The sequence below is a fragment of the Lissotriton helveticus genome, chromosome 7 (genome assembly GCF_964261635.1).
Source record: "Lissotriton helveticus chromosome 7, aLisHel1.1, whole genome shotgun sequence".
Taxonomy (NCBI): Eukaryota; Metazoa; Chordata; class Amphibia; order Caudata; family Salamandridae; genus Lissotriton; species Lissotriton helveticus.
In genome coordinates, this window is record NC_136068.1 from 1684540647 (window position 1) to 1684552817 (window position 12171).

Sequence of the window (12171 nt, forward strand, 5' to 3'; positions counted from 1 at the left end):
ATTCCTATGGGCTTCAAAGCCCATAGGAATGAATGGGGCATTACCGGTCGGTATTTACCGAATCCGTAAATACAGACATAGCTGCCAAGGTTTCAGATTGCCATGTGTGACATTTTCATAACTTCAGTCTAATTATGAGTGACATTTCAAAGACTATGAGTGACACTTTCTCATAAGCAAAATTAAGCAGTGAAGACGAGGGAAACATATACATATTAGAAATTACACCAGAGTGTGAGGCTGAGGTACGCATAGGTAAAAGCCAGGGGTTTAAGTTGGATGAAAAAACGGGGGGGGGGGGGTGGTGAGGTGTCTCTCAAATGTAATAAAGGGTGTAGGTTAAAAACACGCAATGAGAAAAACTGTGTTGGCACATTGTACCGCCCGAGTTGTATTTTGCTGCTGAATCGGTCATTGCATCCAGATATACAATACACGAAGTAACATTACTTCTACAAGAAGTCAGGACTATTTAGCTTTGTCAGTGCTTATTAGTTGTATAAGATAAATAAACAAAACTATAGCTTAGTTGTTAGTAACATTGAAAATGCTTCCGTTTTGACATGGTGAGACTGTGAAAAAAAAACATAACGAGTATCAATGTAGAATTAATATTTTTTTCATGCCGACAGTAAGGGCAAAAAAAATGAAGAGCCCGACAGAGACCGGCCAACTCGGCATCTGCTTTTCACTCCGGCAGGACCCGGCCCACCTAAGCCTTGCTAAACCCTAATAATAATTACCCCAAGCTGAGAGGTCTGCCTAAGGCGGCAATGGAGCCGCTATTTGCACAGCCCTGCAGCAGGCACCAGCTCACACCAACCGCAGCAGGCAGGCTGTCACAGAGCTACAGCCAGGTTCTGCTGATAGTAAAACTCCGGCTCAGCATTGAAAGCCCAGCCAACCGGCACAATCATTACCTAAAGCCGAGATGAGGGCCAAGAACCAGCACGAGGGCCTCAGACTCCATATCCTGCCCCTCCCATCACCATATTGACAATTGTGTTAAAACTGACACCATATTGTGGTTAACACTGAAAGAGTGGCAAGTGGCTGAAACAAGGAACTGTCTACTTACTATGATCATTTTCAGCCGGAACTTGCATGATTGGCACGTCGGACGGTGACTTGCACTGCAACATGGCTGCTGGGCGCTCATGCTACGAGTGAGCTACCCCCACGGCAGAATGCCTTATACTTCGGTCTAGGCTGAGTGCTGCTGCCCTCACGGAGACCGGGCGGACCTGACAGTGACGGTCAGTCATGGCGCTCTCCGTACCCGTCACTGCACAATTCTCTCTTCGGCCGGCTCGGATATTTTAAGTGAAGAATGCTGCGGCCTTGATTATAATGGCCTACACAGCAGTGGGGCCGGGCCATCAAGCAACAGAGCTGCCTGCCCCATAATCATTTACGGCCGCCTTAGAGCCTAGGTTCCTCAACAATAAACTCCCCACTGAGCGCCCTCTCTGAGCCAGCAGGATGTCAGATGGTCAAGGTGCGAGCTGCAGTGTAAGCGGGGCGCACGGCCATCATGGCGCTCAGAGAGACAGCGTCTCGTGCCGCCCAGCCTGCACTCGCTAATCCCCCGCCACTTCTGCAGCACTTAACCCCCTACCTACTTCCTCCGGACGTGAGGGCACTATCCCGGCCGGCACATCCGGATTAATCCCGGCCCCCTGGTGCCCACACGGTGATTGACAGCTGAGTATCTGACTCAGAGCAGCCCGGCCCCCCTGCAGGCTGACTGTGAGGACAGCGTCTGAGTAGCCGCGCTGGCGCCGCCCGCACCATGAATTACAGATACATTGTAACGCGCCGCGCTCAGAGCTGAGAACTGCAGCAGAGTCAGTTAACTGTTTAGGAACTCGGGCGGCTGGCAGCACCTCTCTCAGGACACAGAGAGAGCCTGGGCACAGGAGCGCCGCTGGCGCTCCTGTCACAGGTTGAAAATGCGTGACAATGCAGTTCAGTGCGGTGATGCGGATCACCGCACTGAAATGCGTGAGCGTCACGCCTGTTGCGTGATGCTTGGCAGGACTGTACAGATATTTACCGATTCGGTAAAAGGAACATCTGGATGTTCCTACATATCCACCCCTTAGATTTACCGATTTTTAATTACCGAATCGGTAAAATTCGGTAATTAAAAATCGGTAAATCTATTTTACCTACATCGGGGCCCTACTAGTTTCAGAAAGCAACATGCTTAATGTTCCCGTCAGTTTCAAGAACACGTGTAGCCTCTCGCCAACGTTATGTGGGGCTGGCGGTGTTCTGGGCCTCTTTCGACGGGCTACAGCGCTTGTATTTCATTCGGTACGTCCGGAGGATGGATGTTGACCCCCAGGCAGCAGAGAGAACTGAGGATCTGCTGCTGTTCTAGCTGGGCTCCTTGAGTGACAGGACACGGATCCAGCCGCCAGAGACAGTCCTGCGCTGAGGTGAGCTGGGGCTTGGCTGAGCTGTTGAGGACGGACGTGTGTCTCCCAATATGTCAAAGCATGGGGCACATGACCGCCTCCACTACGCCTTACTTTGGGAGACGTCCCTCTGGTTGCTTAAGGCGGAGAGAAGAGATGAATGCAGGGAGTGAAGTGTTTTTATTCGTGTATCTCGCCCTGCAGGTTTTGGAGTGCTTTACGTGAGCACCGATTACTTTATACGAAGCTATATTTTTTTTTTAGGCACGAGGAGAGTAAAAGATTTGTCCACAATCACGGGATAGTTTGCTGACCTTGTTCCGCTGCTCCAAAGATAGCCAGAGAAAAGATGATGGGCTGACGAGGCGAGGCAGCCAAAAGAGAAATGGCAGAGATTAGAAGGGGAAGACAAAAGTAGTCGTGTGAATAGGGAAAGAGGATGTTAAAATAGGTCTCATAAGATTCATATGTTAAAAGATGTGAAGAGGGAGGGCTCATCTAAAAGGGCTGACAACATTTCTTTGCAGGTGTTGATCGCTGAACCTTGCCACCGCCCATAGGTAGAAAGGATGTTCGGGTTTCCTTTGGCAGCCACATATGTCGACCTTCGTACAACCTTCCACACGGATGCACTGTACAGCTCAGGTCAGAACTTGAGTGCTGTCGCTCTCAATCCCACTCAGCCTTGATGAGCTCAGGCACAGAGAAAGGCATATACGTTTGTGATACGGGAAGGAAAGGAAGCAGCAAAAGCAGAACAGTTTTTTTTTACCTCTGTTTTTCATCTTGCGGAGAAATAAAATTACAGCCTAATATATACCGTTAGGCATTGATTTTAACCCAGTAGCAACAAGGTATTGTCTACATATCAGGGGGGCAACCAGACGGGCAGGGCGCTAACACTCCCAGCCAGGTGCAACATTTTTTTGGGGCACCCCCTCCCGCATTTTCTCCTTTTCTATGAATTACCTCAGTACCAACAATGCACCTCCTCTCTCAATGGAACCTTTATGACAACATTTCATTTTTTATAGCACTACTAAAGTACACTCGCACTCATTTCTGTGATTTAAATGGTACACATTCTTTGTGGCAGGCATATTAATCCTTTGCACTGTGGGGGTGGTAGGAGTACCCAAGTGAGTGCACAGTGAGCGATGTGACAGTTGAGAGTAGGGTAAGAGGAGTGACTGCAGGGTCAGTGAGGTGACCATATGGTGCGTATGTAAGTGCAGAGTGGGACGAATGAATGCATAACCCTATTAAGGGGGGCATTAGGATGGTGGGTGGACTTTGCCCGCCCGACATCCTCACGGGGATTGGGACCGCCCGCCATAAGGGCGGGGGTCCCGTCGTGGGGATTAGGAGGCGCCCGCCACAGTGGCGGGCGCATCCCTCATTTTTAACATTGTGGCGGGCGGTGCTCTCAGCACCGCCCGCCACAATGCTAAAAATGCATGTATGCATTTGCAAACACAAAGCGGAAGGCACCGCGTGGTGCCTGCCTCTTTGTATATGCAAATTCTGGGGGGTCCCGCAGGGACCCCCCGTGTGCACCCCCCACCTCTCCTTCACTCTGGGGGCCCGCAGGGGGCCCCCAAAGAGAAGACTGCATGCCTTTCAGTGGTGGCATCGCCGCCACGGAAAGGCATCTAACTAAGCCCATTGTAATACGGCTGGCGGTGTCTAATAGAACCGCCACCATATTAAACCTTTTCCGCCCCGGCCGCAAGGCGACGGGGCGGAAAAGCTGCGGACGGTCTTTCCGTCCACCGTGGTCCCACCCGCCATCCTAATATGGCGGGGGGTCATTTATGTGAGGATGGCGGGCGGATTGCCCCCGCCAGGCCGGCGGTGGCTACCACCATCCTGGCAGGGGCAATCCCCCGCCATCCTAATGGGCCCCTAAATGTCTAAATTGTGAGTTTGCAGACTCTTAAAACAACACGCCTGTCATTTTTCTTTTGGCAACCCTACTTAATATTCCTTTTCATGAAATGCTTTCTCACACTACGGCAGTAAATGTAAAATACAATGTAAGGAATAGGCAGGGTGGGGGCCTAAGGGGTACTGAAACAAGAAAAAAAACAAAGCCTCTGTAACCAGTTAACTAAGGTATGTAAATAGGCAAATGGTCCATAGAGACCTGTGAAAAATGTGGGCGTGCCGGAGATAAGAATCCAGACACTGCCCAGCTGAGCCCACAACAGCTCGAGCTTCAGGAGCTCGGGCTGACACTGGCGAAGGAGGGGGGGGGGGGGGCTGAAGCCCTTTCATCCCACTGGACGTTGCAAGCCTGGTACCTATGGTTATGTTTGTTTAACTTCAGTTACATTTGGCAAGTACACAGAAAGGCACTACAAAGGCGCTACGGAAGTGTTCTCTAACAATTACTTTTTAAAAGGTAGGTGACAGTTACAGTGCACCTTGCCAGATGGCAGCAACTAGTAGCCAAGGTCTGTCCCAACAGGCACATCGCACTAACCAGGCGCGTGTATGCAGCAGCACACGCTGGACTTTTGTAGGTCCCAGTTATGTTTTGGCCTAGCGGAGCGTGGCAGCAGCCTCCCATATACTTCTACTGCATATTTAACACAAAATGAGATCCCTCCTTCTGTCCGGTTCCCTGTAGCCCATCCCTCAACCCCAATGTATCGCCATTTGCCTCTTTGCCACGAACAGAGCAATACCCCAAACCTGCTTACCTTCACTTGTGTTTCTGCCACATAGACCAAAACGTCAGCAGGGGCAATGTGTAGAAAGTTACTGCAGCCACCATAGGTACGTTATCAATAGTCCCTGCCCACCATAATAAGTACTTGCTGCCTTACGGCATTCCCAGGCCCAGGCCTGGTACATAAAATCGTGTCAAGCTTATGGCAGCACCTGCAAGTCTCTTCATCTCCCACACCCCACTTTCATGTGGACTTTTAGGGGTGATCAATTTGATGAAGAATTTTGTAATTAATTAGTCTTTGCCAGTTATTCATTGATACCTTTTTCAGTTTGAGTGAGATATTTCTATCCTGCTTCTCAAGTATTGTAGAAATTCCTCCTGAACATAAGTGACGCTTTGCAGTTTTTAGCGCTCTCCAATGTCTGACTGTCCAGCATGAGTAGCTTATCAAGCACTATCTTTTTACCTTTGCAATCTCTTGCTTGTAATATGTTTCCAATTATAATGCCTCCCTCAACCTTGGGTACCGTCTGAGGCAACGATGGAGAGAGCGTGGCCTCCCTTATCCTGAGCTTGGTCCAGGCGAGGTGAGGTAATAGCCCCAGTCATTATGGGTGAACGATACACCACTTGACATGGAGGAATAGTAACACATATCCTTTATGTTTTTGCTTTATCCACAGTTTATATTGTTTTCTGTGTTTGTAGTACGCACTAGCAGTGGCAATTTTTTTTATTAGAACAGAGGCCCTGAAGGAAGCCTTGTGAGGCAGCCCCCCCTTTTTTGGCAGAAACATGTCGGCCCACAAGCAGTTATTGGTTGACACTGCTTTTTTTGCGCTGTTCTTGTTTTTAATCTGGAAGAGGCTTACAGCTATTAAAGTTTCCTTGCTGTTCGTTCTCTATTCTACTTTTAATCCTTACCTTACACACACTCACTTTTTGCACTGCCCTTGGTCCCATTTAGTGATCACACGCATGGACTACAGGTAATCGTGGGCTTGATCCCAGTCCTATATGGTGGGCCTGGAAGCAGTCTCAATGATCTAGAGACACACAAGCCCAACCTTTGGATGACCAGATGATAACATTAAATAACTACAAGACTATGATGGGAATCCATCTCTGGACTTTGGGTCTCACCTACTTTTGCTAGTGGTTGGATTCGTTGGGTTACCTATCCTGAGTAAGACTCTATGGTTACTTACCTTGCACATTTATGGCTTTCAGTCTTATGAGTTTAGAGTACATAGTTGACTCTCTTTCTAGACCCCCAGGTTTTGTGTACTTTACAGTATGACTATCAGGGGATGATAGCCTGGGCAGGTCTTGAAACTCCCTTAGACCCTCCACTCCTCGTCTTTGTTAGAATCCAATTATAATGTGGCAGGCAAGTACCAGAATGCAAAGTTAAAAAAAAACAGGGCTGGATACATATTGCAAATTGGCATGTTATGTGTTTTAGTGATGCTTGCTGGCTTTGTTTGGGGTCCACCTTGCATTGGGTGGCATGGCTGTTGAATAAGGAGCCTTTTAGAGTGTGAGAGCCGCTCCATTTGTAAGGCTGTCAAGCTGTGCTGCTTTCAGTTGTCTCTGCGCTATTCTCTTTTGACAGACTGCAGTAAAGCAGGACAGAGCAGGGAGCTGCCTTTTTTACTGGTGGTAAGCGCCCAGCTCAGTTTTTGTATACTCAGCCTCTCTGTGTCCTGCAGGATTCAAATAGCTGCTGCCTGCAATCTGATAATGTACTCATCACCCATCGCAGGTGCAACACTCTCAGGCTGTGCAATCTGACTTTGTGCTACATTGAAGGGATGTGTGTTCCTTGTTAGCACATAACATACCTGCAGTGTTCCGCTCACAACAGAGTATCACTGTTGTGTCCCCCTGTATGCATACCCAAAGCAAATAGGCAACAGGGGTCTATAGATGGCCCCCTTTATTTCAGGACCGCCAACCTTTTCATGGCTAAAAGACCTCCACGACACCACTGGTAGTCCTGAAACTCCTAATGTGCTTAGCATTGCAGCAGCGGCACCACCAGTATATTACTCAGGCCCTGTCCACCGTACCACTGCCAGGGAGCGGCGGGACCCTGGTGGCTGCCATGTGGCAACGGCGGTCTGACCGCTCAACTTATAATGGGGTGGGGGGATCACTGGTGCAGTGGTGGCTGGACCGCCACTGTGAGTCTGGTGGTCCGTGGACTGCAACACTCATATTGAGGCCCTAAGTGTCATTTAAAGCAATGAAATGTCACACAAGCACAAGGCAAACATTTAAATGTCACACATAAGTGAGGTTACCAGCTTGGCAGAACTTGGTACACTGTGTACGTCTCAGTAGGTCCTATGAGCAGGATTACTTGGTGCTCGGGGTTACGTAGTTAAAACGGTCAATTTTTATGAAATGGATACACAAAATCTTTAATTGATTTACATTTCTCTTAAAATATAACAATATGTCGAATTGGAATGAAAATAGTAGCTGAATTCTGCAAAAGTTAATCAGACCTTTGTAAGGATTTGTATTACTGATTTAGGGGGCTGGACCTCAACTCGAGCATCCACCACAGTAATGTCAGTGTGAAACGCAAGCAAACCTCAAATTGAACTATGCTTAATCTTGCGGTAGCTTGGCTCAAAAGCAGCAGGCTTAACTTAGAAGGAATGTGTAAAATATTTATGCAATCAGTGTTATGTGTATCAGTATATATCCGGTACCAATATATAAGCCGATGGTGAATAACCACAGTTTACTGTGGTTATTCACCTTCGGCTTATATATTGGTACCGGATACCCCTAGAGTTCACCCTTAAACACAAACACACAATTCTTGGGACTAAAATAAGGAACCAGTAATGCACCGTAAGCCCTTATGATCACACTATTTTTCAATTCACATCTCCTATGTTCACTGAGTTCACCAGTTTAAAAACGCAGGCACTCATTTAATTGTATGAATAGGCTAATACGGATGTATGACATTACAACGCATGCTTTTACCACGCATGCCTTTACAACGCGGTATTTACAACGCATGCCTTTACAACGCATAGCGCTTTGGGGTGCTGGATAGTGAATAGTTTAATTTACTATTCCAACTCCAGTCCCCGTGGATAGTAGGGAAGGTGTTGGATAGTAAATTAAATCTATTCCCTATCCTAGAGCGCCCCCCAGCGCAATGCGTTGTAAAAGTTGCGTCGTAAAGGCACTGCGTGGTAAAAGTTGCGTTGTAAAGCATGTTTCCCGGCTAATACAGTCAAGTAAATTAATGCTATATACATGGTTCATGCGCTAAGTCTTGTATTATTCATGCATTACTTTGTATTAAAATCCTAGATTGATCTCCCTGATGAAGAGCAGTTCATGCTCGAAATGCATTGGAGAATTACAATGATAAGGAAAGCGTCTTTAATGTAAAAAATGATGCTCCAAAGGAGACAATAATCGAAATGAAAGAAAAATGAAGAAAAAATAAAGGAATTTCTGTTTGAATGAAACACAACTTTTGGGATTTATTTAGCGTATTGGAAATATATTAAGATACCATTCGGAGTGACCTAAGGGGGATGTAACTAAGCAACGCTTGGAAGCACATATCACTGATTGAATACTGCAGACGCTCGCCCAGGACGGAATTGTCACCCCTAGGAGCAACCACTAACCGTATAAGAATTTTGAAAAAGCTATCAACCTGAGTTTTACTATACATTCCACAAAACAACATGGTGGTGCATTAGCCTCTAGACTAAAATATTTATGCCACACTTGAAATAGTAATAAAGTGAAAACATATCACTAGAAAAATCCCACAAAAGATTAAAATGTAAAAAACTATTTGACACCAAAATGACAAAAACCCAATAAGTAGAACTAGAGAAATATAATTTTAAAGATTTAAGTGCAAACAGTGCTTAGAAGCACAAAGCACCTACTTTATCTTGTTGTGTCGGACCGGGGCAAAGTCACAAGTTCAGGCCAACCACGATATAACATGGGCTGGATTCAGGGACGAACGTATGTGTAATGATGAGAAGTCCACACGTTGAGTAATATTTAGTGATGCTTTATTCCAAGTTATCAAGATACTACAGTATGCCCACTGAAAAAAGTACTTTAAATCTGGGTTACGGTGCGTTACGCCATCCCGTGTGGAGGATGTGTCGCGTAGAGGTTGTTCTAGTGGGCTGCAATTCGAGGTCCTCCATCGAGGATGCATCGTGGAACAGTGATTACATGGTGCTATGACGCTGCAATGCGCAGTCCTGAATCGAGAAGGCTTTGTGTAGTGGTGGTTATGAGGCATTGCAGGGCTTCGATGCGGGGCCCTGCATAGAGGAGGCATCGCACAGCATCTGTTCCGTAGAGCTGATGGATCCTGTGTAGGGGATGCACTGCGCAGCGGGAGTTGTGATGTGGAGCAGTGAGGTGCTGCATTGGTTCTGCTTGGACCACAGCTGGGCTGGCAGAATACCTTCAGGCTCGCTTCTCAGTGCCTGAGACTTGGGGAAAGGGTGGGAGGGAGGGGGAAAAAGACTCAGAGCAGAGTCCAGGGTCTGTGTTTATGGTGGTTAGACCCTTTTCTGTCTCTGAGGCTCTGATCAAGAGCCTAGCATACTAGCCTTTGGAGCCACTCTGCTTCTGGGTTTGAGATGCAGGTCTAGTCCTTCTCACTAAGGGAGCAGAGAAGCAGTCCTTCTTGCAGAGCAGCAGAACAGTCCTTCTGTGTCTTCCACAGGGCCAGAGGTGTACCGAAGAGTTGGGTCTGAGGGTCCAATATATATACCTGGTGCCATCTTTGAAGTGGGTGAAGGTTCTGGAGGTTTCTACCCACAGAGGAGTCTGAAATGTTCTTCCTCCCTGCCCTGGACCCAGCTGGCCTGGGAGCACAGAAGGCTAGTATCAAACCCATTAATGAATGTGCTCAGGCAAAGACTTTGTGATGTGCAAGTATTGTAGGTGATCGCTCCTATCTCTCATAAAGTCAGAGATGGCCCATCCTGCCAACATCAAGTCCTCCTTTGTCTCACTGTCTGTGAGCAATAGACCGAGACCGACTGCCTGCTACACCTAGTCAAGTGACCCATCATACAGGCTGAAGGCACCTAATTGTTTGGATATTAACATGCATAATTTCTAAAATGGTCATTTTCAGAATTGTGACTTAAAATCTGACTCTACCATTAAAGAAGGTTTTAAATAAAAAAAATGTGGATACCAAACTTGACATTCTCCCTTGCTCCCAATTGAAATTCAACATTCATTACATGTTAAAAGGTGACCCAATGTTATCCTATGGGAGAGGTAGGCTTTGAAGTAGAGAAAAACTACTTTAAGAGTATTTGACTACCAGGACATGAAAAACTTAAAAGTACATGTCCAACTTTTTAAATACTCTGCACCCAACCCTTTGGCTGTTTAGGGCCTACCCTAGGGTTGGCTTATATGGATTAAAAAGTAGGATTTAGGACTTGCAAAAGATTTATTTTGCCAGGTCAAAATATCAGTTTAAAACTGCACACACAAGCTGCAATGGCAGGCCTGAAACATTTTTACAAAGCTACTTCAGTAGGTGGCACAAAACGTGCTGGAGGCCCACAAGTAGCATTACATTTACAGGCCCTGGGAACATGTAGTACCACTTAACCAGGGACTTACAAGTAAGTAATTGTGTCAATTGGGTGTGAGCCAATGTTACCATCTTTAAAGGAGAGAGCATAAGTACTTTAGCACTGGCTAGCAGTGGTAAAGTGTGCAGAGTCCTAAAGCCAGCATAAACTAAGTCATCAAAAAACAGGAGGCTGGAAGGCAAAAATGTTGTGGGGGAGGGGAAACCACACCCAGGATATCTGTTTCAACAAGCTTCTTGGTTGGAAGATGTTATTGCTGCAGTACAATTAGGTTTCAGGGGAATAAGGTATTGCAGTGTGCTCTGGCTGTTACTGCATTGAGTCCAGTTGCAAATTCGACTAGAATGAGATTTAGCTGAGGGCGGTGTCTGACAATCCCTGATCTAGGGAGCTGTGATAGACAGTTCCTTCTCATCTTAAAAGAGCCGAACGGTGATTGTTATTATTATTATTATTATAATATAAAATGTATACCGCGCTCAGTAACCCGGGGGCATCCCGGCGCTGTAGACAGCAGAAAGCAACACTCAACTCAGTCGCTACACCGGAATTGTAGCAAAGAGATGCACGTTAAAGTTTAACAAGTGAACAGAGGCGGCTCCTCCATAATGACGGAGAAGCGTTGCCCCACTGAGTCAGTCAGTGAAAAATAAAATGATAATAAAACAAGATTATAATTTCTTGCCACTGACTGACTGACCCAGGGAGTCTTGGGCGGGGCAAGGCCATGGAAGAGAGGAGGAGTGGTAGGTGCACTGTAAAGTGTGCCTGTCTGTTTGGCCTGCTGTCTTAGCGCACACTTAGTGTTCTTTAACCCTGCTGGGTTGCAAAGCTGGGCTGAAGAAACGGCACAGAATCCCAGACAATGTCAGAGTGGCAAAAGAGGCCGCTCAGAACAATCCTGGTGCTGCTCTCATGCACCAGGATTGCGTGGGGAGCCTGTGATGGTGTCCCAGAGACTGCTGGGACACCAGCAGGAGAGAAGAGGAGCACCGAGGCTCCTGGCAGCGTCTGTGGCAGGAGAGGTAAGGTTTTAAAAAATATATATATTATTTCCCTAAACCCCTGTATGCCGCCCCCACCCCACCTCACTTGAGTTTTGCAGCGACTGCCACTGCTAGTCAATGTTCAATGGTGGCAGAATGTTGTAAGTTAATATATTTTTGTTCACGTTTAAACTTGCACAGGACAGCAAATATGGCATTCAGCCGTGCATGACCTCGAGTCAAGAGGCTAGCTCCGGCTAAGCTCAAGGTCCTCTTGCAACCTGGAGCCAAAATGAGCCAAGTGTTCAAGGGAGGTGATGTAGTTTAGTAGCTACAGCTGCTGACCAAGCAACATTGAAAGCCAGGCTCAAATTCCAGCCTCGGCTCAGCATCCTGTAAATCACAGTGAACCTCCCTAGGCCCAAAAAAAGTGTAACAGTCTTTGTTTTGAA

At 46.9% G+C, this 12171-nt stretch overlaps 1 protein-coding gene across 2 annotated transcripts in view; it reads left to right on the forward strand.

Annotated features, from left to right (window-relative positions):
• The first annotated feature begins 2305 nt into the window (after nt 1-2305).
• LOC144770659 (putative methyltransferase DDB_G0268948) overlaps nt 2306-12171 on the forward strand; it is a 241386-nt gene continuing 231520 nt past the window's right edge. Inside the window, exon 1 of one of the 2 annotated variants that reach the window (XM_078655368.1) lies at nt 2306-2444. The gene's annotated coding sequence lies outside the window, so the exon portion shown is untranslated. The remainder of the gene's footprint in view (nt 2445-12171) is intronic. The other variant, XM_078655369.1, reaches the window with a different exon arrangement.